Consider the following 27,474-nt stretch of genomic DNA (forward strand, 5'->3'; position numbering starts at 1 on the left):
TAAGGCTAAAAAGTGGAATGTTATGCAATGGCCAAGTCAATCCCCTGACCTGAATCTGATTGAGCATGCATTTCACTTGATGAAGACAAAACTGAAGGGAAAATGCCCCAAGAACAAGCAGGAACTGAAGACATTTGGCAGAGCATCACCAGGGATGAAACCCAGCGCTGGTGATGTCTATGCGTTCCAGACTTCAGGCTGTAATTGCCTGCAAAGGATTTGCAACAAAGTATTAAAAAAGTGAAAGTTTGATTTAGGATTGTTTAGTTTGTCCCATTACTTTTGGCCCCTTAAAAAGTGGAGGCACGTATAGAAACCGTTGTAATTCCTACACCGTTCACCTGATTTGGATGTAATTACCCTCAAATTAAATCTGAAAGTCTGCATTTAAAGCACATCTTGTTTGTTTCATTTTAAAGCCATTGTGGTGGTGAATAGAGGCCAAAATATGAAAATTCTGTCAATGTCCCAATATTTATGCACCTGACTGTGTATGTGTGTGTATATATATATATATATATATATATATGTATATATATATATATTCTTGTACTAGAGTTACATTGATAGGGGCCCCCACAAACCTTAATCCGGCCCTGACCGTTGGTCTACACATAATATGTTGCTGGAGTATTATTACAGTATGTTAGAATGAGCAGGCAGCCTATTAACAGACTGAAATGATTTAAAATAAATCACGGTTGCTTAGAGATTCTTTATACAATGCCTCGTAGGAGATTACGATGAGATCTGTAAATTAAATTCAAGCATCTAATCACGGCACTTAATTAGAAGTGTGAAGTCTGCAGTGTCAGCATCTCATTCACTACAGAATAATGAGACCGCGATCAAAACGAAAAGAGAGAAAAAACTACATTTACTGTATATTTTGTTCCAAAACTAAATATGATGTAAGGCTAAATAACACATCCCATAATGTTATATACATTACAGTGATACTCCATGTACGGAGAGAGCCTTTCCATATTTAATGACACCATCCTTTATTGCATTCAGGTAAAGGTCTCAGGAACATGGAAGTAATTTGCTGCTTGTAATCAGGGGTGTAGGAACGATTTTATGTTGGAGGGGGGGGGGCACCACACCAACATTTATTGCAGGGGTCTAATTTAAGGAGGGGATTCCAATATACCGCTGTATGCGAAGAAACATTGAGTAACCCTCTGGCATTAAATGCTACGAATGAAGGGCTAAATTTACTATGCAGCGCTTGTCAAAGCTGCCGCGTCTTCGGAGGTGTGTAAAGGGGCGGTCCTAATCAATACAGAAAGAGGCGTCATTTATCACTGTTCACCAGTCTTTTCTCATACAGTCGCTACAAGCCCTAGGTCTTCAGGACATTGGGCTGAGTCTGAGGAGGACGCTGTTGCACCCGTGACTGCGATCCCAAATCGCAGCGGTTGTGCAAAATATGCTAATGCCACAGCCTTCGGGATTTTATTGAGATGCCCTCTAGTGGTCCCTCAGAATGTCCATCGGAAGTAAGCTGTGACTCGCCTGCATTTCAGCTGCCACCTTCCCGTTACATCCCACCATCGCTTCCTGCCTGCCAATCATTCTGCGTCTAAGTCCTTACTGTGTCCGCCATCGGTAATGAAGCTTAGCGCATGCGCAGTGTGACTAATACGCATGTGCATTATTAAAAGAAAATGGCACAGCGGCACAAACTTCGGCGGAGCCGTAACTAGACTTTTTGGTGCCCTTTGCCAGAGAGAGCTCACCCCCCCCCCCATTTTTTTTTAAATAGGGACATAAGATAGTGCACCTGAAAAAGGGCCATGGCCTGATGGGGAAAGGCCAGGGAAGAGATAGGGGAGGCCAGGAGATGCTGGGGATAAAAGAAGAGGAAGCTACAAGTGAGGATGATAATAAACAGGAAAACTGACAGGCCCAAACAGCGCACCCTGCCCTGTGCCATGGCACAGGTCGCACTACCCTAGTTATGGCCCTGAACATCGGCATTGCACTCTGAATCAGGCCGATTGTGCTATCCTGGTTCTCATCCCGCTTATCAAACTGCTCTTTCAGTATTTGCTTCTCTGGATCCGCTGGGTTTACAAGTTAGAGTACCACAAGGCTCAGACCTAGGTCCTCTGCTCTTCTCTATCTACAGTATAACATTTCTGTTGGAAAACTAATAAGCTCTTTTGGATTTTAGCAGCATCTCTAGCGGATCATTGCCAAATTTACCTATTCTCTCCAGATCTCTCACCTTCTGTGTTGGCCCATGTAACCAAGTTCATTACAATCCCACTAATACCCCTTCAGACATCTCGAGAATCCCGGGAATTTGGCCTGCCTTGGTCAAATTCCCGGGTAGCCGCGCCTGTCTGAAAGGTACCTACCCACGTTCCCGGGTAGCCGCAACTGCAATCGACCAGGGTTTTTCACTGGGACTTAAGTCCCGGGAAATTACCCTGCTTCTGTCTGAATGGTGCTACCTGGGAATTTACTCCCGGGCTTCACCAAACAGCTCCTGATTGGCCGGATACGGCTGCCTGTTGATGAGATCATCATGAGCAGCAGCCGGACAGTGGAGGGCAGACGCCATAAACGCAGAAAAAAGGCAGTGCAGTGCAGTGCTACACGGTGCCGCAATAGTTGCAGAGAGACCCGCAACACTATGAGGTGTACTTGGTGCTGGCAGAGGAGAGAGTGCAGTGCCAGGTGTGTAAATTACTGTTTTTTATTACCTTATTAAAAGAGCTTGTTTCTTATTATATATGGCATATATTTTAAAATACTAATGTCTCTATTTCTGTTAACAACATGACACCACCACCTACCCTTAAGCTCGCTGTCTAGATGTTGCCATTGAGTCTAAACTGTCCTTCGCTCCCCATATTCAATCTGTATAAAAATCATTTTCACTGGCAATTGCACCTTTTGATATTTGCTAAATGTGCCCTAGCGAAGGACATTGGAAAGCTGCATCCGATGGTTGGCAAGCATTGAATTCCCAGTATTCGATGGAAAAAGTACTTCCATCAGGTTGCTATCCATTGGCTTCCGTTGTCCATCCCTAATGTACTCCTTAGCCAGGGGCGGACTGGGGGCAAGAATTGGCCTCAACATTGTTTGTGTGTTCGCCTACGGCGCATGTGAACAAGAATAAACAACCATTACTGATGAAGATTAATAGCAAAAATAAGGGCTCGACCAAATCCCAGGCACCAGGCAACTATAACACCTACAATGTGGGCCGCGTCGTCTAACTTCTGGGGGGTCCCTGCATGAATCAGGACGTTTTTTTTGTCATCAGTGACCGCTGATGTGTCTTAGCACCGTGTATGTAGCAGAAAAGAGCTCATTAACTCTGAATTGCAACACCAGCATCTAATTGAAGCCTCAGCATTCTGTGTGCACGGCTCGGCATTCCGTGTGCACGGCTCGGCATTCCGTGTGCACGGCTCGGCATTCCGTGTGCACGGCTCGGCATTCCGTGTGCACGGCTCGGCATTCCGTGTGCACGGCTCGGCATTCCGTGTGCACGGCTCGGCATTCCGTGTGTACGGCTCGGCATTCTGGGCCTGATTCAGACCCGGTCGCAAGCGCTTGCAACCGGGTCGATGATGGCCCAGAGTGCATGACGGAGCCGGCTCCGTCGTGCGCATGCGCGAGACCTGGTCTCGCACCAAAGGGGACGTGCTGTCGATGTTGAGTGACAGCACGCCCCCTTTGGTGGGCGGGCCGGGGGGTGGCTGCCCAGACGGAGGCGTTCCCATGAGAACGCCTACCGTCTTGGGGCGGCCCCACTGACATCACGTGATGTCAGTGGGAGAGCTTTCAGCTCTGTTTGAGGCGAAAGCTCTGGGGCTTGCGGCCACGAGACCCTACCACAAGGGTCTCGTCGCAAGCCCGATGGTCAGGATGGTGTTGACCATCGCGACCATCATCATGGCCGCTCGCATTAGTTGTGGGTGGCAACCCACAGCAATGCGAGCGGCCAGGAGGCCACTCCATAAAAAAAAAAAAAAGACGCCCTGATTCAGAGCGAGCGCTCTGTCAGAGCGTCCGGCTCTGAATCAGGGCCTCTGGGCCTGATTCAGAGCCGCTCGTAAGCGGCCACTCGTTCGCTCCGAGCGATGTTCGCACATCTGCGCATGCGTATGGGTCGTAATGCGCATGCGCCAACCAGTAATTGCGGTCGGAAATCGAGCGCTCGCAAAATAGCGAGTGCCTGCTAGTTTGAGTGACAGGATGAGGCGTTTGTGGGTGGTAACAGGGGAAGGTGTTTGAAAACGGGGAGTGGTGATCCGAACGCAGGCGTGCCAAACGGTCAAAACGGGTGTTTTAAGGGTGTGCATAATTAACAAAGCAGCGTCATCGACCACGTCACTTGGTTGTTTCTTAGCCTGAACTGTTCGCATCATTGCGGTAGGAAAATCCTACCACAAGCACTGCGAGCAGTTCAGATGCTTTTCGATGTACTCAATTAATCAAATAAATAGCGGAGATGACGTAGGATGCAAGCGGCCAGGGGGCGTCTTTACAAAATAGCGAGCGCATGTTTCGTTCGCTCGCTCAGACATAGAGGTGTCAACAGACCACAAACAGCGAGCGCTCAATTTAAATTTCCGGCCCCTTTTTCTGAACGAGCAAGCGCAAATAGCGTCCGGCTCTGAATCAGGCCCTCTGTGTGCACGTCTCAGCATTCTGGAGAAAGTAAATTATAACGTGCTCAGAGGTCATTTCCCCATAGATTAAGCTGGCTTGGGCTAGCCGCCGGCATGTTAGTATTCAGAAGGGACTTAATGTATGAACAGGTCCCTTCTGAATAAATACAAATGAATAGAGTAGCGGTAGGTCAAGGGTAAATAATAAGAGATGGGATTAATGATAGACGGTGTAAAGGATATGACGGCAGGTTATGTAGGGAAGGTTAATGCTGAATGGAGGGGTTAATTTTGCGGCAGACTTGGGGGTTTCAGGATAAGAGGTCCAAGTCCAAACACAGACTTCTCCTCAGATTAGTTGCTTTTGGAATATACCCAGGAATATTAATACTTTCAAAGCAGTAAGATAATTAACCTAACATAGCTGTGTCAGCGCGCAGACAGCCAACAAGACTGTGAATTTCTAATGACTTCCCCTCTTGCATCACCCTAGGAGAAATAGATGAATTAAGGTTTTCCCAGACAGGAGGATGCTTATCTGCAGTGTCATTCCTGTCAATTAACAAGGAGCTGTATATCACTAGGATCCATAGGATTGGAGATGAAAGACCATAAGGGCCTTCAAAGAACATTATTTCACAAATGATGCTTTGAGAAATCTGTACAGTATGCCGATCCAAACTAGGAAACCAACATTGCATAAAGTGTGAGAATTATACTGTATGTAAATAACTGCTTGCAGAGAAGTTCTAGTAATCCTGTATTTCAGGAATGAGGCATATTGATGTCATAATAATGTAATATTTTGTATTCAAATAAGCTGGAGGTTAAGACTTACTAATGGAATGGGGAATCGTGTCTCTGTGACGAGGATCAAAGGAAAGATAGGGAACGTAAGAGATTTACTCTATATGCTAAACAAGCTATGACCAGGAGGATTTCCTGCTCCTCTGAGGGGCATCCCAGGAGAACAGGTTATTACAACACTCTGCAAACTGTACTATGAAAAATAGTCAGCCCTAGTAACTCAATCAAGAGCTGCCCACCTTACTCTGCCTTGTCCCAGGTACTCTCACACAGGAGATTTCAGGGTCCTGGACTGTCAGATACACACAGGGGCGTCGGAACGATTTTATGTTGGGGGGGCAACATAAAATTGTTCCAGGGTCACACCCACCCTGCCCCCCCACTCTACCCCTCCCCTTCCTCTGACCTAAGTGGCGGCAGCGTACTGTCAGGGGCTGTGCATTATAGTACTAGACTGCACAGCCCCTGCACCGCACAGAGGAGGAAGTGTAATGTGCAGTGTTTTAACTTAAAGACCCCCTCCTGCGTGCGGTGCAGGGGCTGTGCAGCTTATTACTATACGTATTACTATACTCATATGCAGGGACGGATTAAGAGGGGGGGCGACAGGGGTGTTCATCCCTAGGCCCCCACACCCAGAGGGGCTCCCACACAGGGTTGTGTCCCTGCCGTGAACAGGTGTCCAGTGGCACCTGTTCCCGGGTAGAGGCTCTGGAGCCGCACTGATCGACAGATTGCATGCAGCAACACAGTCCTGCTGCATCAGCTGTCTAATGGAGAGAGAGAGAGGGCCAGCTTTACCGTGATTAAATCCCTCCGGCCCCTCTGATGCCTCAGTTGGCCGCATTGGGGGCGGAGCCAATACGGCAAGGCCCGCCCCATATTCCCACAAATCACGTCAATAATCGTGGGGGCGGAGCCTAACGAATTGAGGAGGGGCCGGCCGGGTCCTTTTGCAACCTGCTGCTGCTGCTTCAAGTGTAAGTGTACTGTTTTAGTGTGTGTATGTATGTATGTATGTGATACTGTGCATATATGTTGGTGTGCATACTGTATGTGTTAATGTGTATATATGTGTTAGTGTGTGTATATTGTTTATGTGTATGTGTGAGTGGTGTCTTTGTGTGGGGTTTTCATGAGGCTCGCTTCTGTGTGGCTTGAATGGGGCCCCCACAGCTAAATTACCCTGGGGCCCCCACAAGCCTTAATCCGGCCCTGCTCATATGTAATCCAAAACACGTGAGATCCAACATTTCCGGGATCATGACATTTTGCCTTTTTTATGAACCGATTTTACCTGGAGGAACCATGCCTAAGTTCCAGTCAGAACCCCAAAATTCGGTTCTGTCGGCTTTCTCTGAATTCAAACCACTCATATCTATGGAGAAGACAGCTTTGAATTTAATATTTGGACACTCGTACACAAACACGTATTGATGAATGGCATATTTGTAGAAAATAATAAGAAACGCCAATCGTCTTTGAGTGTCAGTTTGGGAGAAATTAAATTCTGCATTTAAAATGTGAGTATATAAAATTCCCATCTGTCACTACTCTCAGTTTCATGTCAGCGTGATGTCTTTTAGGCTGCATATGAGCAGTTATTCAGTTCTTTTTGATGCTATTCTGAATTTAGCCTGGGTCCCTTGGCTGGAATCAGCCTGATAAACTGGATAAGACAAGCCAGTGAGCCTGTTACAGCTCAATAGACAGGTATGGTTTCAATACAACATTAGAGAACTACTATCAAATCAAATTTCCTGTACAGTATGTTATCATAAATAGAAGTCTTATCTGAAGTCTTATCTTATCTGTTGTTTATTTTACCACTATAATTTGTCATTTGTGTTTTTTACTGTTTTATATGTTACAATACTGCAAGTATTGTTTTTTTTTATTATTATTTACTCTTAAGGCCTAGAGGTTTAATTTACTTAGCGTTGGGTTCTAAGGCCTGTTGCGTCCTATCGTGCTTATGCCCAAAATGTAAAAGGGCCGTGATGATGGTCGCGATGGTCAAGACCATAGCGACCATCGGGCTTGTGACGAGACCCTTGTGGTAGAGTCTCGTTCATTGCAAGCTCCAGAGAGCTTATGGCTCTAACAGAGCCGAAAGCTCTCCACTGACATCACTTGTGATGTCCCCCCGGCCCGCCCACCGAAGGGGGCGAGTTGTCACTCTACATCAACAGCTCGCCCCCTTTGTTGTGAGACCCGGAGCGACGGAGTACCCATCGCTATCCGGGTCTTGCGCATGCGCACGACGGAGCCGGCTCCGTCGTGCGCATGCGCTCTGGGCCACCATCGACCCGGTTGCGAGCGCTCAGTGCTTGCGACCGGGTCTGACTCAGGCCCTCTGTTTCCAATTCTATTTATGTGCACATAGAACCCATTTCATTATTTCATGGATCAAATACAAATATCCTTCTCAGTGTGAATTAACCCCTCATATACCTGGGTTATCCAGGGAAAATTAACCTCTTGTGGATCCTATTGTGTGGAAAAACAAAATAGTGGCAAAACAGTAATGATAGATTGCCATTGCAACTACAGTATATTATTGCTATTCCCACAGTGATTTAATCTACAATCCATTATAAGCAGCTGCAATGTTTTTGCAACATTGTCAACTAAGATCTACAGTATCACATTATACAGCAAGTACTATTATATAGTGAGAGGATCCACAGCGGGCTAAGGGTGGGTACAGATCAGACGATATGTCGTCCGACCCTCTGGATTGGAGCGACATATTGTAAACATCGTCTGATGTGTACGCACCACTGCGCGCTTCCGCCGACATCGGGGTCGTCCCATCTGCTGTGCTGCACACCAGATGGAATGAGCTGGCGGCCGACAGCATACAGTTGAATGCGGTCATGAACAATCAGTGTGTACGGCCGACCGATATCTCGTCTCTATTCAGTCGTCCTGTCGGACGAGGTACACATCGTACCCAGCCTAAGACAACAGCAAATACAGAACCTCTCTGTTACATTGTTAACTAGGAGATGCAATATTCTGTTACATACAGTACTTATAGGCAATTTATCAGATAGCAATGGCTCGGTAAACGTCTAAATATAGACAACTCCTTTAACATTATCCATTGAAACTATCAAAATAAAAGCAATATTTACTCTATAACTTTATCTTTTCTTTGATATCAATGAATTGATACTGCCATTATTTTCGCTATTGATTGATCACCAGTATTAAATTATATGTTTAATAGCACATTACTAGTAAATAGTAAATATGAAGCATCACTTATACATCTAGTGATATATAATTTGTGACTACAGATAGTTATTGGCTATTATAGCCCACTATATATATTTCATATGGATAATTGCTCAATATGTTCTCAATTACATGTTCTGTGTGTAACAGTGTTTAATTATTATGTTTTTGCACCTTTTGGGGCATGTTGTGTCTTTTTCTTTATATTTCGCCTAGTTCATTGCCTATAAATTGATAGTGTCAGCATCTACTATTCTAAAGTTTAGTATTTTAACAGCTAAATTGCAGAGATACATAGTTGACCTTGGCCCTCATTCAGAGCCGTACGCTCTGAGCAGAGCGCATGCTCTGAATGAGGGCCGCCCTCCATAATTCTGGAGAGTCCCCCTGGACGCTCGTATAGCTGTGGGTCACCACCTACAGCCTATACGAGCGTGCAGTTTGATGGCCGCGATGGTCGTGACCATCGCGACCATCGAAACTGCGAGCCGGAGCCTGCGGTTGATCTTTTCAACCGCAAGGCCCGGAGTGATTTTGGCTCTATCAGAGCCAAAATCACTCCCACTGACATCACTAGTGATGTCAGTGGGCCGGCTTCTGACGGTAGGCGTTCCCTTGGGAACGCCCCCGTCAGGGAGGCACGCCCACCAAAGGGGGCGTGCTGTCAATCAACATCGACAGCACGCCCCCTTTGATCAGACACAACGAGCGAAGGACTTTCCTTCGCTCGTCGTGTCTGGCGCATGCGCACGACGGAGCTCCCGCTGTCGTGCGCATGCGCAGTGCACAACATCGACCCACTTGCGAGCGGACAGCCGCTTGCGAGTGGGTGTGAATCAGGCCCCTTGACCCATATGGCCGATGTAGTCAGGATGCCGGCAGTCGAAATGCCGACCCCCATAATATTAATAACATTTGGAGGAGTTTCTCCAATACATCCAGTTGTGGTTCTAGTTACTATTCCAGGAGCACCTTCTGCCTTCACAAATTTCTTATTGAATATCTGATTAATATTATTTTCATATCCTTAATATTGTGAGAGCCACAATATAACAGTCCGCTATATATATGTGACATTAATTTATGTGCGGTTGTCATACTCTCTCTGCTTCATATTTATTTTAAACACAATGTGGTGTTTGGCCTTCACATTCCAATCTTCAAACATCAGCTTGCCGGGATGCTCCCATTACTAGATTAAAACTGCTGTTAGAGGACTGGGAACACACTATACAATTATCGAGCCAATCAGCTGATAATTGGCCGATTGGCCTGATATTTGCATAGTGTGATGCAGGAGTGTTAGCCGATAAAGGGCTTCAAACCCTTCTGCAAAGGTCAGATCAGGAAGTTGGAATCTGATTTGCTGCTATTTCGTTCCTGACGTCCTGATGTTAATGAAGATATCTGAAGAAAGTACACAATGAGCTAGAAATTGCTCAGTGTGTACAGTATGGGTGCACATCCACCCCATAATTGCTCTGTTGGATCAGAGCATTTATGGGATCGGCAGAATTTATCTGCTAGTGAGTACACAGCGTTACATTTAAAGTAGAGATGTGTGATTCGGTTTCCTGAAATACGAACACACCCGGACTTAGGGGTTCCGAGTCGAATCGAGTCCCAGTTCGGAATCACAGATAAACAGGTCCAAATTACATGATTTTAGCTGTTTTTAGTTTTTATATTGATTTTTTAAGGAATTCAAAGCCGAACCAAAACACTGGAGGGTGGTTTTGCCAAAACCAAAATATGAGGATGTATCTCTGCAGTTGTTGTATTTATGCAAATAAGGCGCACATTTTGAGCTTTGACGACACTCGGTCCGTCCGAGTTGTTCAGGACCTGGTGTTGAGAGAGGCTGTTTGGCACAACTGAGGCCACAGTCTATGAGGACACATATGTACATAAATCTGCTTAGTTACAATGGTTTAAACTAACAACTACAACTAGCTTCATATACTGTAGTTAGAATTACAAAGGCTTCCTACTGTATGCAGGAGTTCCACATGTTAGGTGTCTGACTGCAGTGCATAAGGTTGTAAGTTCCAGTCCCCTGCATGTGTGTTTTAAATACAGGGGGATTTAACTGAATGAAAAGATGGACATAAATCACATTATTACTGATAGTGTATATTTCATAGTAGGCTTAGGGGCTGATTCGTGATCCGTGAAGGCATCTTTTTGCCGGTCGCCCGTCTGTGACTTTATATAAATGCAGCTACAGCACTAAGCCCTTCCCTGGTGTTCAGCAGTACATCTGATTGTGCAAGGACTGAGATGCCCACGTTCAGCATCTTTAGTTGATCAGATACCACTTGGTGCATTTTGGGGGGCGTTGCCTCATTACCATAGGCCACACCCCCTATGTGACGTTATTTGGAGGTGTGCCTGCATGGCATGCCTCCAAATAACGTCAGGCTGGGGGTAAAGCACAGCCCTCCGTCACTGGCTGGGCTTTCCCCATCCCTCTCCCGTCTGTGAATGGATGCCACGCTCATGCGCGCAGCATCCATTCACACTCCGGGGGTCCAGCACCGCCGCACAGCTGCGGCGGTGGGGGTCCCCAACCTCCCGATTTCACCACCCGCGGGCCACTTCGGCCCATGGGGGGGAACAGCGGGATAGTACTGTCCCGCTGAAATCGGGAAGTTGGGGAGGGGTGCGTCCTCGACCGCACTGGTTGAACACCCCTAGAGCCAGCCCTGGTATCCAGCCCCTATCCATCAGCCTCTTCAGTCTCATACAGTGGTGTCAGGTTTGCATAGGCATACAACCTGTTTTCGTAGCCTCAGCTTGATTTCAATTACTCTTAGTCATACTACAAAATAACAGACACTGCGAGGTAACCTTTGCTGAAAGTTAACAGACACAATGGGATTCATTTGTAAAGAATGCATGCTACTAATTACATCCTACTGATTAGTTGAAATGCTACCAGTTGATTTTCTCTTCTGAATGCCTTCCAAAAACAATTTCCCACTGTTATTATAATAGTCAGGTTCTGATTCTCCCAATTATTTTAAAACTGCCCTAAACTAGCTAAATTAATTATCTGGTATGAACAGGGTCGGACTGGCCCACAGGTGTGCAGGGGAAATCCTCTCCTCTAGGGTTCGGGTTCCAGGTCATGCACTCAAATGATAGAATATTGAGTATAATTTGTAAGTGGGTAGTCCTAACACACCCCTGTCCCCGCCTTTATAAAGGGGCACTATTCTTTGCAGGCTGACTATGCCCTCTCTGATGCTTGGCCAAATCCCTCTGCGGTGGCTGGCCACATCCTTTAAGCATGGGTTCCCCTACTGCGTTCCCAAGTGGGCCAATCCTGACCCAGTCCGACACTGGGTATGAAAGATATTTTAACAACAATTAAATAAACCCTTTGCTAATGTAATTGTAAAGAAGTTGGCAAAAGAAGGCCTAGCCTACTAGCATACCTGCATTTAATGTTGATGCCTGGGATATAGGGGTAGATGCAGGACATAGGGGTATATGTACTAAGCCTTAGAGAGACAGAAACCAGAGCTGTGAAGTGACAGGAGCTGATTGTTTGGTACTTCTCCATTTTATATCTCTCCAAGGCTTAAGCTGGGTACACAAGGTACGATGTGTACCTAGCGATGCGATCCGACGACCAACATATCGCACGGCCCCCACACACGGAGTGATATGATGGCCGAATGCCCGATATGCTGGCCCCACATCCCCTCCCACTCGCATAGATCAGCATGGGATCGTACACGCTCCTCCAGATCTTCTGTGCACGCAGAAAGATCTGGAGGAGCGACGGACAACCCCATGGGAGCGCGCAGTGGGCGATATCATGCCCACACATGGACCGATATAACTGCGATATCGTTCCAAACCATCAGATCGCCCACTATATTGATCCATGTTCGGGGGCCCTTTAGTGCATCTCCCCCTTAGTGATAATTAAAATGCAAACACAATTGATAATTCTCAGTTCTTCTAGTTAGCCTTTTGTTATTCTGTGAGTCATCAGAGAGAGCCCAATACCAGAGGATTTATGTGACTTTACTGTTTATTGATCATGCATTATATTGTCACATTCTCTTTCTCCCAGCTACAGCTATTCAATTTCCAAACACCATTCGAAAGTCTCATTTTTATAACCTGTTTTCATTCGAGAGGCTGTTATTAAAAGAAATGGGGACGATATAAGCTGTGTGCTTATACTGGAAATTATTATTTTTCAGGGTTTTCTAGAAACACCCATTTTCTGGTAGACTGTGTATGGTGAGCTGGCAATTAATTTTTGCCATGCACGAGAGGGGAAGACATCTGAAGCTTGTAATGAAATAGAATGCCCTTGATCCTAATTTACATATAATGAAGTCTTTGTGTATAAATGTCTAGTTAGCCCATTTCAGATCCTGCCCTGTAACCATATGTATCCAGCTGCTGCTGGTACCTGAGATTTACCGGAACAGCATACAGTATATTGGATATTATTATCTGTTCATAACTGTCACTATAGATCACTGTCAAATAGGCATTGTAGAGCGCTTCAATGTGTCAACCAGGAAACTGTGCTGTTCTAAAGTGAGGACAAGCTCATTCAGCGTATCTTGAAAGTAAATATGAAACCACTTCCCTGTGAAATCATAGCAATTTTCCTGTCATATTACTAACAAAGATAATTTAGACAGACGAGCCTATATAATGTTGAAATGATAAAGCAGGATTACCTGATCTTTACACCAAGCAATAATTTATTTTGTGTTCTAAGTAAAGTAAAATAACTGTAGGAAGCAATGTCGGAACCCAAGATTTTCACAGAGGGATGTATACGTATATGCATACCAACAAGGACCCCCTACTTAAGTGGGTTCTTGCACCATGCTGACACCCATTAACCAAACTCCGACGCATAATATATATACATTATTTCTACTTCAGGGTCCATAGGGTATCCACAGGATACCTTGGGGTATAGGCGACGGCGGCAGACATCGGGTACCACAGAGTTAAAGTTTTCAGCCTCCCAGGATGCACTGGGATCCCTCTCCTATACCCCGCCCCCGAGCCAAGGCAAATCAGTTTGGTAGGTGCCCGGCTCGGAGTCGGATCACCATATGCAGAGCGGGGCTGTAATGGCCCCTGAAGTTCTTTTCAAGGCAGCTTTGGCTGCACAAGATGAGCTGCACAGCCTAGACAGTCATTACAGACGTCTATGCTGTCGCTCCTCCACCCCGCAAGTACTGATCCGGGGATGCTGGTGGGTCTCCGGGGACCCAGGAATACCCGGACTGTGACCGGATGCAAGGGGATTTCAGGTAAGCGGCAGGTTCTCTGGACACTGACTCTTCAGCTGAGCAGGTGGAGTTAGTGGGCAATCTCAGAGACTCAGCCACGTACATTAATGAGGCAGCCTTAGATATAGGTCTCCTCACTTCCAGAATATCCTCGGCAGCAGTAGCTGCTCGCCGCTCCCTGTTGTTGCGCTCTTGGAAAGTGGATGCTGATTCCAAAAAGGGTTGGAATGATTGCCTTTTAATGGACAGGTCCTGTTTGGCCCTGATCTGGACAAAATTGTGGCCACGCTGGCAACAGCTAAATCTGCGTGTCTGCCATCGGCTACAGTCCTTCAGGGTCTGGGGCTTCGTCCTTTCAGCCCTATAGGGCCCAGGGTAAGTCCAAAATACAGTCCTTTCCGAGACAATCAGGGGCCAAGAATCTGCCAAGCCGAAGAAGCAGGCTTGGAGTACAAGACGTCCTACTCCCAAGTCGGACGATAAGCCTTCAAACTGACGGGATGGGCCTCCCCTTGGGGGACCACAGAGTGGGAAGCCGACTTCTTCAGTTCACCCAGTGCTGGTGTCTGACCACGACAGACACTTGGGCAAGAGAAGTGGCCTCTCGGGGGTACGCCCTCTCCTTCCAGCGAAGGCCTCCCAGACGGTTTTTCACCACAGACCTTTAGTCAGATCAAGACAAAGCCATTGAATTCCGGAAAGTGTTGCACTTTATGCTCCAGGCTGGAGTTATAGTGCCTGTTCCGTTGCCCCAGAGGGGAACGGGGAATTACTCCAATCTCTTTCTGATACAGAAACCCAATGGGTCTTACCGGCCCATCCTCAACCTCAAGTCCCTCAACAAGTCCTTTAGGGTTCCTCGGTTCAGGATGGAGACCCTGCGTTCCATCATTTTGGCAATGGAGCCTGGGGATTTTATGGTGTCGCTGGATATTCAGGATGCTTACTATCATATCACCATTTTCTCAGCACACCAGCGTTTCCTCAGGTTTGCAGTGGTCGATCAACATTTCCAGTTTCAGGCACTGCCCTTTTGTCTGGCCACAGCACCTCGAGTGTTTACCAAAGTTATGGTAGTCATGGCAGCCCACCTGCGGATGCAGGAGGTTCGCTTCTTACCCTATCTGGATAACGTCCTGTTTGCATGTCTCCAGAGATGCTTCAGTGCCATCTGCAACTGACAATATCTGTGTTGCAGAATCACGGCTGACTGATAAACTGGAAGAAGTCCTCCCTGGTTCCCTCACAGAGGATGCTCCATCTCGGAGCCCTGTTGGACTCCCAATATCAGAGGATCTTTGTGACGGAGGAAAATATCTCTGCATTACAGGCAAAGGTACGCAGTTGCCTGCAGAGTTGCTGAGTGTCTATTCACTCGGCAATGAGGTTACTAGATTCCATGGTGTCGATGTTCGACATGGTGGAGTATGCCCAGTTTCACTCCAGGCCTCTACAGAAATTGATCCTCTCCAGATGGAATGGGTTGCCCCATTGGATAAAGACACAGACAATAGTGCTTTCCCCGGAGGTACATCTGTCTCTGGCCTGGTGGCTGCAGAAGGCTCACCTAAACAAGGGGCGCCCCTTTTGGATTGCGGACTGGGTCCTCCTGGTGATGGACGCCAGTCTCCAAGGCTGGGGAGTAGTGACGGGTCCACACTTGTTCCAGGGAAGGTGGACACCAGCAGAATCTGCGCTTCCAATAAACATCTTGGAACTTCGGGCAGTATTCAAAGCTCTCCAGCAGGCAAGGCATGTTCTCCACAGAAAACCTGTGCAGGTACGGTTGGATAACGCCACCACGCTTACATAAACCGCCAAGGAGGAACCCGAAGTCAGGTGGCACTGACAGAGGTGTCCCGCATTCTGGCTTGGGCGGAAAGCAATCTCCCTGCCATCTCGGCAGTGTTCATACCAGGAGTCCTCAACTGGGAAGCAGACTTTCTCAGCCGTCAAGACGTGCATCCAGGGGAATGGTCTCTTCATCATGAGGTGTTTCAAGGGGTGCTTTTCAGAGATAGACATCATGGCCTCCCGACACAACAACAAACTGCCGGTGTACGGATCAAGAACAAGAAACGTGGAGGCTCTTCTGGTAGACGCTCTGTCGGTCCAGTGGACCTTCCAGTTTGCGTACCTCTTCCCTCTGTTCTCCCTTCTTCCTCGAGTACTACGAAAATTCAAGCAAGAAGGCGGCACGCTCCTGCTGATAGCTCCAGCGTGGCACAGACGTCACTGGTACTCAGATCTTCGGAGTCTCTCCATAGACACTCCAATGCTGTTGCCTCAACGTTCAGACCTGTTGTCTCAAGGTCCTTGCCATTACCTGGACCTGGGTCGTCTGTCTTTGACGGCATGGCAGTTAAGACTCCAGGGGTTTTTCCAGCTCTGTAGTTAACACCATGCTCAGAGCTCGGAAGCCGGCTTCTGCAAGAATTTACCACAGGGTGTGGCATACTGTCTTTAAATGCTGTCAATCTAGAGCTATGATCCTCAGGTGTTTAGGATATCCAGGGTTTTGGCTTTCCTACAGGCGGGCTTAGATCATGGTCTTTGCCTTGCTTCCCTGAAGGTGCCGGTTTCTGCTGTCTCAGTGTGGATTCAGCGTAGGATTGCTACTCGTCCTGATGTCCGCACCTTTATGCAAGGTGTACTTCACATTCAGCCTCCCTTCGTTCCACCAGTGGCTCCTTGGGATTTGGCTGTGGTCCTGAGGGCTCTCCAAGGACCGTCATTTGAACCACTGGGCTCAGTGGATTTAAAATGGCTTACAGCTAAGACTGTTTCTTCTGGCCATTGCTTCGGCCAGAAGGGTGTCAGATTTAGGGGCTCTCTCATGTCTCCCTCCCTTTCTGATTTTTCATAGGGATAGTGCGGTGCTTCACACCCGCCCTGGTTTCCTACCTAAGGTGGTATCTAGTTTTCACATTAATGAGGAAATTATAGTACCGGTCTTTAACTCCCCAGACCTCTCAGCTGGTGAGGCCTCCTTGGATGTGGTACGGGCTCTAAGGATTTATGTTGACCGCACTAATTCATTTCCAAAGTCGGACTCCCTGTTTGTCCTCTATGGTTTCCGTAAGAAGGGTTGGCCTGCCACTAAGCAAACTTTGGCAGGATGGATTCGCATGGCGATTTCTGAGGCTTACATTCATGAGGGCCTTCCTGTACCATCCTCTGTTAAAGCTCATTCAACTTGGTCTGTAGGTCCTTCATGGGCAGCTCGCCGTGCCTCTGCTGTTCAGCTTTGCAAGGCAGCAATGTGGTCTTCTGTCCATACCTTTGTGAGGTATTATGCATTTGATACATTCGCCCTTCAGGATGCTTCCTTCGGGCAGCGGATACTTCTTTCAGCACAGGAGCATCTCCACCCTTAAAGGATACTGCTTTGGGACATCCCCAAGGTTTCCTGTGGATACCCTATGGACCCTGAAGTAGAAAATATATGAGAACTTACCCTTGTTATCTCTATTTCTACGAAGTCAATAGGGTTCCACAGGACTCCCGCTCTGTCACACCTGTACTGCAGATGGGCTTTGATCTGCTCACTGGTTTTTCCGTCTCCTTCTGGTGAGAATGTGATTCTTTTGTGTTCCAGACTTTCTTCTCTCTCTTTCTTCTCCTCCTACGACCTATGGCTTGTTACGTAACTGATTTGCCTTGGCTCGGGGGCGGTGTATAGGAGAGGGACCCCAGTGCATCCTGGGAGGCTTAAAACTTTAACTCTGTGGTGCCCAATATCTGCCGCCATCGCCTATACCCCAAGGTATCCTGTGGAACCCTATGGACTTCGTAGAAATATAGATAACAAGGGTAAGTTCTTACCATATCTCATATTATTTATTATTTAATAACATTTATTTATACAGTATAGTGCAAGCACTTGGGAACAAACACAGTAAAGCTTTCAATCTATAGTAAGATAGCAGTTTGATACTTGAAGTGTCACATAGTGCCTACTGGTCCAACGAGATTGCCGTGGGAAAAAGTGCTTTGTATGGATGTATGTAGGGACAGACTGAGGCTAAAAATCAGCCCTGGCATGTTGACCGTGCGTGCTGGGAAAAGGGGCATGGCCATGCATCACGGGGTGTGGCACTGCTCCATGGGGGGAAGGCGCATGCTGCGAGTCACGGCATGTCATCCAAGCAGAGGAGTGGAGCTGCTCATTCAGGCCTCCGGACAGGCGGACTGGCCTATCAGGTCATTGGGACTTCTGGCATTCAGTCACACAGCAGTTTTGGTTTTGGACTGATTGCGCTTTTAAATGTATTTATTTATTAACAGTTTCTTATATAGCCCAGCATATTGCGCTTTACAATTGTAAACATTAATTGAACAAAACTGGGTAATAACAGACAGATATATAGGTAGGATGGCCCTGCTCGCAAGCTTACAATCTTAAAAGTCTTGCATAGCAGAAATCATTTTTAGACCCCGCTAATATGATCCCAGCATAAAACACTGTTTTCGAAATTATTATTTTCTGGTTCTATAGATGAGAAATTTTCAACTATTGTAACAATTTACAGACCAGCTGAATTGAAACTGTGGGCCTAATTCACACCCGCTCGCGAGCGCAGGACGCTCGCAAGCGGGTCGATGGTGCCCTAATGCGCATGCCCACGACGGAGGGAGCTCTGTCGTGCGCATGCGCGAGACCCGCATAGCGACAGCCAAGCTGTCGCTCCGGGTCTCGCACCAAAGGGGGCGTGCTGTCGATGGTGGGGGCGTGGCTGCCAGATGGAAGCATTCCCATGGGAACGCCTACCGTCTGGGTCCAGCCCCACTGACATCAGTAGTGATGTCAGTGGGAGTGCTTTTGGCTCTGATAGAGCCAAAATCACTCCAGGGCTTGCGGCCACGAGACCCTACCGCAGGGTGTCGTCGCAAGCCCGATGGTTGCGATGGTTTTGACCATCGCGACCATCATCATGGACGCTCGCATAAGCTGTGGGTGGTAACCCACAGCTATGCGAGCGTCCAAGAGGCCGCTCCATTTTTAGGTAGGAGGGCCCTGATTCAGAGCGAGCACTCTGGTCAGAGCGTCCGGCTCTGAATCAGGCCCTGTGTCTGATTGAAAACTGTATACGCTGAATGTCTGCTTTGTTAATTTAAATAGATGCTATACACCTAAAAGATCCTAGATTTTATATTGTTTGGAAAATTCCATTATTTTAACACATATAGATTGTAATTACAAATTCCCTTTTCTATATATTTAATTGTATACTCACCTTTGCACATACATCGGAATCCACAGCGCTTCTCTCTTTCTTTTACCAGTGTTGGTTTTGGGGTCAGAAAGCTAATTGAAAACATGTAAGTTTTGCGTGAATTGTGTAGTCAGGTAGAACAACCTAGGGAGGGTGAAGAGGGTGGTGAGCTGTGCTGCAAATGTGAGTTTATAGGAATGCTTGGAGGTTTGAGGAAATGTCACATATAGCCAGATAAAGTACTGTACGTGACAGCACACAATGCATACTTGCCAGCCCCAGGGAGACTTATCGAAGGGGAGATGGAGGTGGCAACTGTGGAAGAAAGGTAGTGGTGGGGAATTGCATCATTTAGATCCATCCCTACACATGATTGGGGGAGGTTTAAGAGAGGAGAGTAGAGGGTCCATGTGCCATCTCCAATCGGGCCCCCACCATTCTCGCCAAAACATGCGCTTGTAGACTTTGGCACTTTGCCATATTCTACTGCGCATGCACACAAATCCAGAGAAATGGCGCCGGTACCTTTTCCAAGTAATTTCTCCGACACTCTGTGTAGAGGTGAGTATAGTTTATGGGTGCCGGGTGTGCAGCATGGAGCACTTGGGCCTAGGGGCATATGGGAACCACATGCCCCACACACACTATACTGTAGATACTATACTCCCATGCCAATGATCTCTGTGACATCCCCTCTTCTTGCAGTACCACCAAGAGGCAGATAAGTAGGATGCAACTTACTGGCAGGTCACACTTACACCTCTCACAGTCAAAGGGCTATATTTATCAAACAGTGAAGAGCCATTTTACTGGCAGCGGGGACCACCAAGGATTTCCCTAATTACCAGGTGGGCCAGTCCGAACCAATACATGATGTACATACAGATCACAACATAAACTGTATAAAGCTCGCAGTGATTGTCATACGAAAGAAAAGGCACACATGCACAGTACAGTGTTAAATTAGTGCCACCTGCTGGTTCAAATCAGTATAGCATGTCCAACAAAAAATATTGTCCCAAGACACTTGGGTGCTGATTCTGAATGTGCACTGCTGAAGTAGGCCCTCAGATCTAAATTGCAGAGGAAAATTAAAGCTGTCCAGCATATGTGGGCTACATGCAAAAGCAGCCGGTATTTACCCTGCATGCAAAGTAATCAACATATTTACACCCCTTGCATTGCAGCATTGTTTGTTCCAGATACAAGGGCCTGATTCAGATGTGGATGCTGTTTCGATGTTCATGGAGCTGAGCGATTATCGGACGACTGCGCATTCACCTCAGCCACAATGCACACATGCGACGATCAAATGTGACTACGCTTGTAGTGAGGATTTATTCGCTAGTGACTGACAGGGGCCCTTTTGTGGTGGCAAAAATGCGTGCGTGTCGTGACCGTTTTCAGGGCATGTATCCACCTGCATCTGCAATCCCGTAAGCAAAAAATATGGCGCCAGCGTCTCAGCTGTTCTGTGCTACCATAGGGTTACTCAGATGGTTGAGCAACATTTCCAGGCGGCTGTGGCATTAGCATATGTTTCTGAAGTATGTAAAGTAAGAATTGTGCATTAAAGGGAACCTACAGTAACCCCATTGTTTTGTATTTTCGCTTTGCATTTGTTTTTTGCAGGGATGAGCAAAATGTGCATTAACAGCGCAGAATGGCAATCCGCGACATAGTGATAAATATATTGCGGGGACCTCAGACGGCCTGTGTTAGTGCTACAAATTCCTTCATCTCTAGTCCAATCTATTGTTATAAAATCAGAGACTGATCAAACGTGATGACCTAATCGTGGCTGCGGCGAGTGAACGTAATGCCTAACATGCATGGCGCTCCCCCCAGCTCCCCCTGCATACACCGTGCACATTAAGTGTGCCGTGCACAAGCGTGCCACAGCAACAGGACAGAAGAGAACCGTGAACAAGAGGTAAGTATAACAGGATAGTAGGGGACGGGGATGGGAGGAGGAGGGGACGGAAGAGGACAGAACGGCTGAGGTGAGTCGGCTGAATGTATATAATAAAACTAAAATTATAATATATTACTTACTGTAGTTCCTGATCGCTTCTACTATCCGTAAAATGTACAGTAGGGGATACAAATTGCCATATATAACAATGATCAATATTAATTTTATTGCCAAATATTAGAGTGATTTTGGGGTAACTTTGTGGTGCTGATTCTGAATATGACATCGGTTTTGCTAGATTGGCTTTAATTTGAGATACACAGACAAACATGAAAAACACAATAGACAACTGTCAACTGACTGCTGGTAGGGTGGCCAATCACTTGTACTGTATAACAGAGGGGAACTATTCTAGATGATTGTGGAGTGTACACCTAGAATATTCGCATGGCTCACCTTCTAGAATGTTCCGATAGATTCCCATATGCGCGCGTCATGGCTAAGTTCGCTATTACTTGAGGGTATCCATTATCTAAAGAACTAGATACCCAACTTAGAAAAAAAAACTATTTAAATTTTTTAATTACGCAACTCTAAAATACCCTAAATTCGTTAACATATCCTTGGCAACTAAACTAATTTTTTTTTTTTAGTTGGGCTGTGTAATTGAAGAATATGGTGCAAGGTAGATCTAGCGTTACTAATTCAGCATTCATTAGGAAGACTAATAACGGAATAATTATATGGAACATGTATACAGTAGTATAGTATCCTTGTTTACTAAAATAGTCACATATAGGTAAATATTGAAAAGTGTTTTGGTAACTACTGTAGCATGCACAATAAGATCTGCCACACGTACAGTATCACAAGATGGGAACATACTTTATAAAGGATGAGAATATACTCTATAAAGGATGAGAATATACTCTATAAAGGATGGGAACATACTCTATAAAGGATGGGAACATACTCTATAAAGGATGGGAACATACTCTATAAAGGATGGGAACATACTCTATAAAGGATGGGAACATACTCTATAAAGGATGGGAACATACTCTATAAAGGATGGAAATATACTCTATAAAGGATGGAAATATACTCTATAAAGGATGGGAATATACTGTACTCTATAAAGGATGAGAATATACTCTATAAAGGATGGTAATATACTCTATAAAGGCTGAGAATATACTATAAAGGATGGGAATATACTCTATATAGGATGGGAATATACTCTATAAAGGATGGGAATATACTCTATAAAGGATGGAAATATACTCTATAAAGGATGGGAATATACTGTACTCTATAAAGGATGAGAATATACTCTATAAAGGATGGTAATATACTCTATAAAGGCTGAGAATATACTATAAAGGATGGGAATATACTCTATATAGGATGGGAATATACTCTATAAAGGATGGGAATATACTCTATAAAGGATGGGAATATACTCTATAAAGGATGGGAATATACTCTATAAAGGATGGGAATATACTCTATAAAGGATGGGAATATACTCTATAAAGGATGAGAATATACTCTATAAAGGATGAGAATATACTCTATAAAGGATGAGAATATACTCTATAAAGGATGGGAATATACTCTATAAAGGATGGGAATATACTCTATAAAGGATGGGAACATACTCTATAAAGGATGGGAACATACTCTATAAAGGATGGGAACATACTCTATAAAGGATGGGAATATACTCTATAAAGGATGGGAATATACTCTTTAAAGGATGGGAATATACGCTATACAGGACTTTGGACAAGTAAGAAAATATTCGTCTCCGTTCATAACTTCACCAAACTTTTCTAGAATTTTAATGCAAGTTCATGTCCTTATATCTGCAGTACACCAAGAGGTTATTTATTATACAGACCTGCTTAGAAAATAATGTATGCTTTCAGAAATGGGTTGGATATGAAAAGCCGCATATTCAAACTTTGTAAATATCCCTTGATGAGCCCTGATTAGGCCTTAGCCAGTGTATATCTCACGCTGCTCATTGCTTTGTTTTTGAACGTATGCTTTTGAGCATAACTTAGCCCAGCTCATTAGCATAGCATGCTTGCAAGCAGGTGTTAGCTTGGGAGAACATATGCTACATAGCTGGTGGCTTTTTCCCCCAACTGTACTGTACAGGCAGAAAGCAGGAAACACAAAGACACACGAGGGGTGTATTATTCACCTCTCTGATTTTATTTTTAGTTTATTTGCTTTTTTCTCTATATCTCATGCAGTGTAATTATATACATAAAACAACTATATGTTTCTGTACATAATCACTGTACATAAGACTTGAAAGCTGGATGTCACAGAGCTATTAACAATTGGGAACGGTTTATAAATATGTGTGTGGCAATTATTTTATGGTTTTAATGAGACGCTAAACTGAGACCTGAAGATATTCGGAGCAATGGATGATTTAAATATAGAATCTAGAGGGGATTTAAGTCTTTTGTGTTTCTTCCCTCACACAGTTTCTCTTTAATGGGGTAAGTTACTTTTGGTCAAACCCACGTGTTATATCTTAAATGTCCACCTTTAATACTAGAGATGCTGGAACTCTGGACCAAGTTTGTTGAATCAGTACAAAAATGTCAAAATTATTAATTTAAAAAAAAATAAAAAAAAGTTTTAGTATTTAAACATAAAATAAAAAAATATATATATTTTTTAAACACTCATTTTATTGTGACTAGCTAACACAAACTGTGAATAGCCACCAACGGTGAGCTGTGGACAGATGGCACCAGCCGCAAACTTGAAACCTCAAATTTAAATGGGCTCAATTGGCGACTATGGGCCTGATTCAGAGCCGGGCGCAATTAGCGCTCGATCTTTCTGAAAATAGGGGTGGCTATTCAAATGAACCGTTCGCTGTTTGCGGTCTGTTCACGCCTCTAGGTCTGAACGAGCGAACAAAACTTGCGGTCGTTTTTTGGGAAACTACGCCCCCTGGCCGCTCGCATCCTACGTCATGTACGCTATTTATTAGATTAATCGAGTACATCGAACAGGGTATGAGCTGCTCGCTATTCTTGTGGTTGGTTTTTGCTACCACAATTTTGCGAGCAGTTCTGGCTATTAAATAACCAAGTGACGTGGTCAATGACACTGCTGTTTTAAATATGCACACCCATAAAACGCCCGTTTTGACCTTTAAGCACGCCTGCGATCGGATCTCCACTCCCCGTTTTCAAGCACCTTCCCCTGTTACCACCCACATACGCCTCATCCTGTCACTCAAATTAGCAGGCATTCACTATTTTGCGAGCACATGAATTTCGGCCGCACCGACTGGTTCGCGCATGCGTATAACGATCCGTATGCATGCGCAGTTGGGCAAACATCGCTCGGAGCGAACGAGCTGCCGCTTACGAGTGGCTCTGAATCAGGCCCTATATCATGAATTTGTTCGTGGCCATAGAACTGGTGAAATCCGATCGCTGTTACCTGAAACTAAAGGTTGACACTATTCTCTTGAATTAGGCAGAATCTCTGTGTTTGACAAAACGGCTGTAACTTGCTTCAAAAATGTAAAACAAGTGATTTACACATATTAGCCTAGCAGAGATGAATGTATTACATGTACAATTTATCCAAAAAGCGATCTGCGATAGTTCTAGGGCCTGCTTCATTAAGGATCGCTATTGTGATTGCAGCTCCGTAATTGTACGCAGATCTGCTGCGAAAATATGCTAATGTTTGCAAACGCACTGCCATCATAGAGACACCCACTGCCTCCCACTACTGCTATCTCACATCCAAAATACCTTGCAAACCTCCATAAACATCGGTAATATCAAGTACCATTTGCCCGTCACGCACAATTACAGCAGGCCAGATCTTAGTTAGAAATTGCCAGTCTCGTTGCACGCAGTGAGTTCTCAAGCTGCGTATGTAATCGCACTGGCTAATTTATGCACGCCCATGTAACGGCATTAAAACAGACAGGCACGTCCGCGTTTTTCCGACCACTCCCCCGTCACTCACCCTGCGATGGTTTTCCATGCCCTGCATAATCGCAGTGCGATCGCAGTGTGCTTCGCGCACGCGCATTGCGATGCATACGCAGTACGCAACAATCGGCCAACTGCGTGCGCTTTTACAGTTGCGATCCTTAATGAATCAGGCCCTTAGTGTCACAAAATGATAATTTCTTATAACAAGATAACTCTATTCTTACTCATTACGGGGCATATTTACTAATTATCGGGTTTTAGATCTGATAATTCGAATTTCTTATTGCTGCTATTAGCGACAATAAGAGCTTAACATTTGCCAAAAAGTACTAAAAATATGCAGGAACAGGGGTTCCGAAAGAAGCCCGTCCCGCAAAAGCAATGATTTACCATCTATATTGTGAGCCCGGTAATTTTTGCAAACTGTGGGCCTGATTCAGAGCCGCTCGTTCGCTCTGAGCGATGTTCACACAACTGCGCATGCGTATGGGTCGTAATGCGCATGCCAAACCAGTCATTGTGGTCGGAAATCGTGTGCTCGCAAAACGGCGAGGGGCTGCTAATTTGATTGACAGAATGTATCGTTTGTGGGTGGTAACAGGGGAAGGTGCTTGAAAACGGGGAGTGGAGATCCGAACGCAGGCGTGCCTAACGTTAAAAAGGGCGTAATGGGAGTGCATAATTAGTAAAGGAGTGTCATCGACCACGTCACTTGGTTGTCTTTTAGCCTGAACTGCTCACAGTGATAGCGGTAGGAAAAACCTACCACAAGCACTGCGAGCAGTTCTGATTCCATTCAATGTACCCGATTAATCTAATAAATACCGGAGATGACGTGTGATGCGAATGGCAAAGGGGCGTCTCTACAAAATAGCGAGCGCATTTTTCGTTCGCTCGCTCAGACATAGAGGCGTCAACAAACCGCAAAGAGCGAGCGCTCAATTTAAATAGCCGGCCCCTTTTTTGGAACGACCATCCGCAAATAGCGTCCGGCTCTGAATCAGGCCCTGTAGCCCATGTATGTATATATATATATATATATATATATATATATACACACACACACACATGCACACACTGTATGTATATATATATATATATAATAACGCCATCTTCAGATGGCGCTGCCTATCAGGACCAAACATCGGAATGCTTTGCATTCTGGAGTTTGGTAAATCTGACAGTTTCGCACCTCCTATAGAAATCTATATGGGCTGTGGCTGCTGTCGGGAATGGAAGGACCGATGCCGATACCTCCAGTCTTCTAGCCTGGAATAGGCTAAATGTAAATGTGATCTCCAGTAAGTAATGAAAATAGATGGCAATGAATTGCCATAGCACATAATTGCTGACCTTTGGGCTGCCCCCTCCGGGAGGGGGCAGCCAGGTTGGCACTTCGGGGGGCGTGTAGCTGCTGAAGTGGCCAGGCCTGGGGTCGTTGCGACGTGATTGCGTCATCTAGGCCCCGACCCCACTAACAATGCTGCAATTACCGGCACTGTAAAGTGTGGGGCGAGACCAAAATGCTGCGATTCACAGCGAATCGCATCATCAGCCGCCTGTATCGCCCACTTCCCTCGGGAAGTGGGCGATGGCGCCCGGGGTTCTGGAGACTTGGCTTCTCGTCTAGGCTCCTGGGAGCTCCACCTGATTTTCGTGAGCCTCCTGGACATTCCGTGAGTGTATTCAAGTTGCTATTGCATAGCTGTAACACTAATGATTTAAGCGCCTGATTCAAAGTTGTACGCTAATCCCGTAGTGACTGCGACTTTTTAGAAAATATTCAAATGCTGCAGCCACCGGGCGATGTACTGAGACATGCACTGGTGGCTTTGCAAATATTAGCATCTGCATAAAGAGTCGCAGCATGAGCCCTCCAGCACCTGCAAAGATACACCCCATAAACATATAATGGTGACCTCATCTTTACTGTACTCAGCTTATGTTCACCTATCCCAAATCTGCTTCTCCAGCTGTAAGGTGGTGCTGGACAACAACACGCAAAAAGCTAGATACAGCCATATGCGTACGTCATTTTCGGTGCACAGGCGCAACATGGCGTACACCCTACTCTAAATTAGCCCTAATGTATATAAAAATGTAATATATATTTAGTGCAAACATTTAATATGACAGTCACTACAGCATTATAATACAGATTTCTTTTCGGTTTTAAAAAAAGATAAGAATACTTTGTGGCGGACAATGCTTGAGACCACAAAATGGCCGGCACACTTTAAAAAGCTAATTTCTTGATTGACGTGCACGAAAACTTCTCCATCTCTGAAATTTCCACATTATATAACAGTATATAACAGGAAGGCTGACTGACAAGAATGATAGAATGGAAGTGATGTTTGAAGAAGTAAAAGCAAGAGGTGTGGAAGT

General features: G+C 45.6%; 1 protein-coding gene across 2 annotated transcripts in view; it reads right to left on the bottom strand.

Moving 5' to 3' along the window:
• The window catches only part of TRPC6 (transient receptor potential cation channel subfamily C member 6), a 207,613-nt gene that overhangs the window by 142,150 nt on the left and 37,989 nt on the right, over positions 1-27,474 (bottom strand). The window contains exon 1 of one of the 2 annotated variants that reach the window (XM_088456734.1): positions 5,684-5,750. The exons of the other annotated variant lie outside the window; for it this stretch is intronic. The gene's annotated coding sequence lies outside the window, so the exon portion shown is untranslated. Of the gene's footprint in view, positions 1-5,683; positions 5,751-27,474 lie in introns of those variants that run through there. 2 annotated transcript variants of the gene reach the window in all.

The sequence above is a fragment of the Taudactylus pleione genome, unplaced genomic scaffold (assembly GCF_031769625.1).
Source record: "Taudactylus pleione unplaced genomic scaffold, aTauple2 ptg000711l, whole genome shotgun sequence".
NCBI lineage: Eukaryota > Metazoa > Chordata > Amphibia > Anura > Myobatrachidae > Taudactylus > Taudactylus pleione.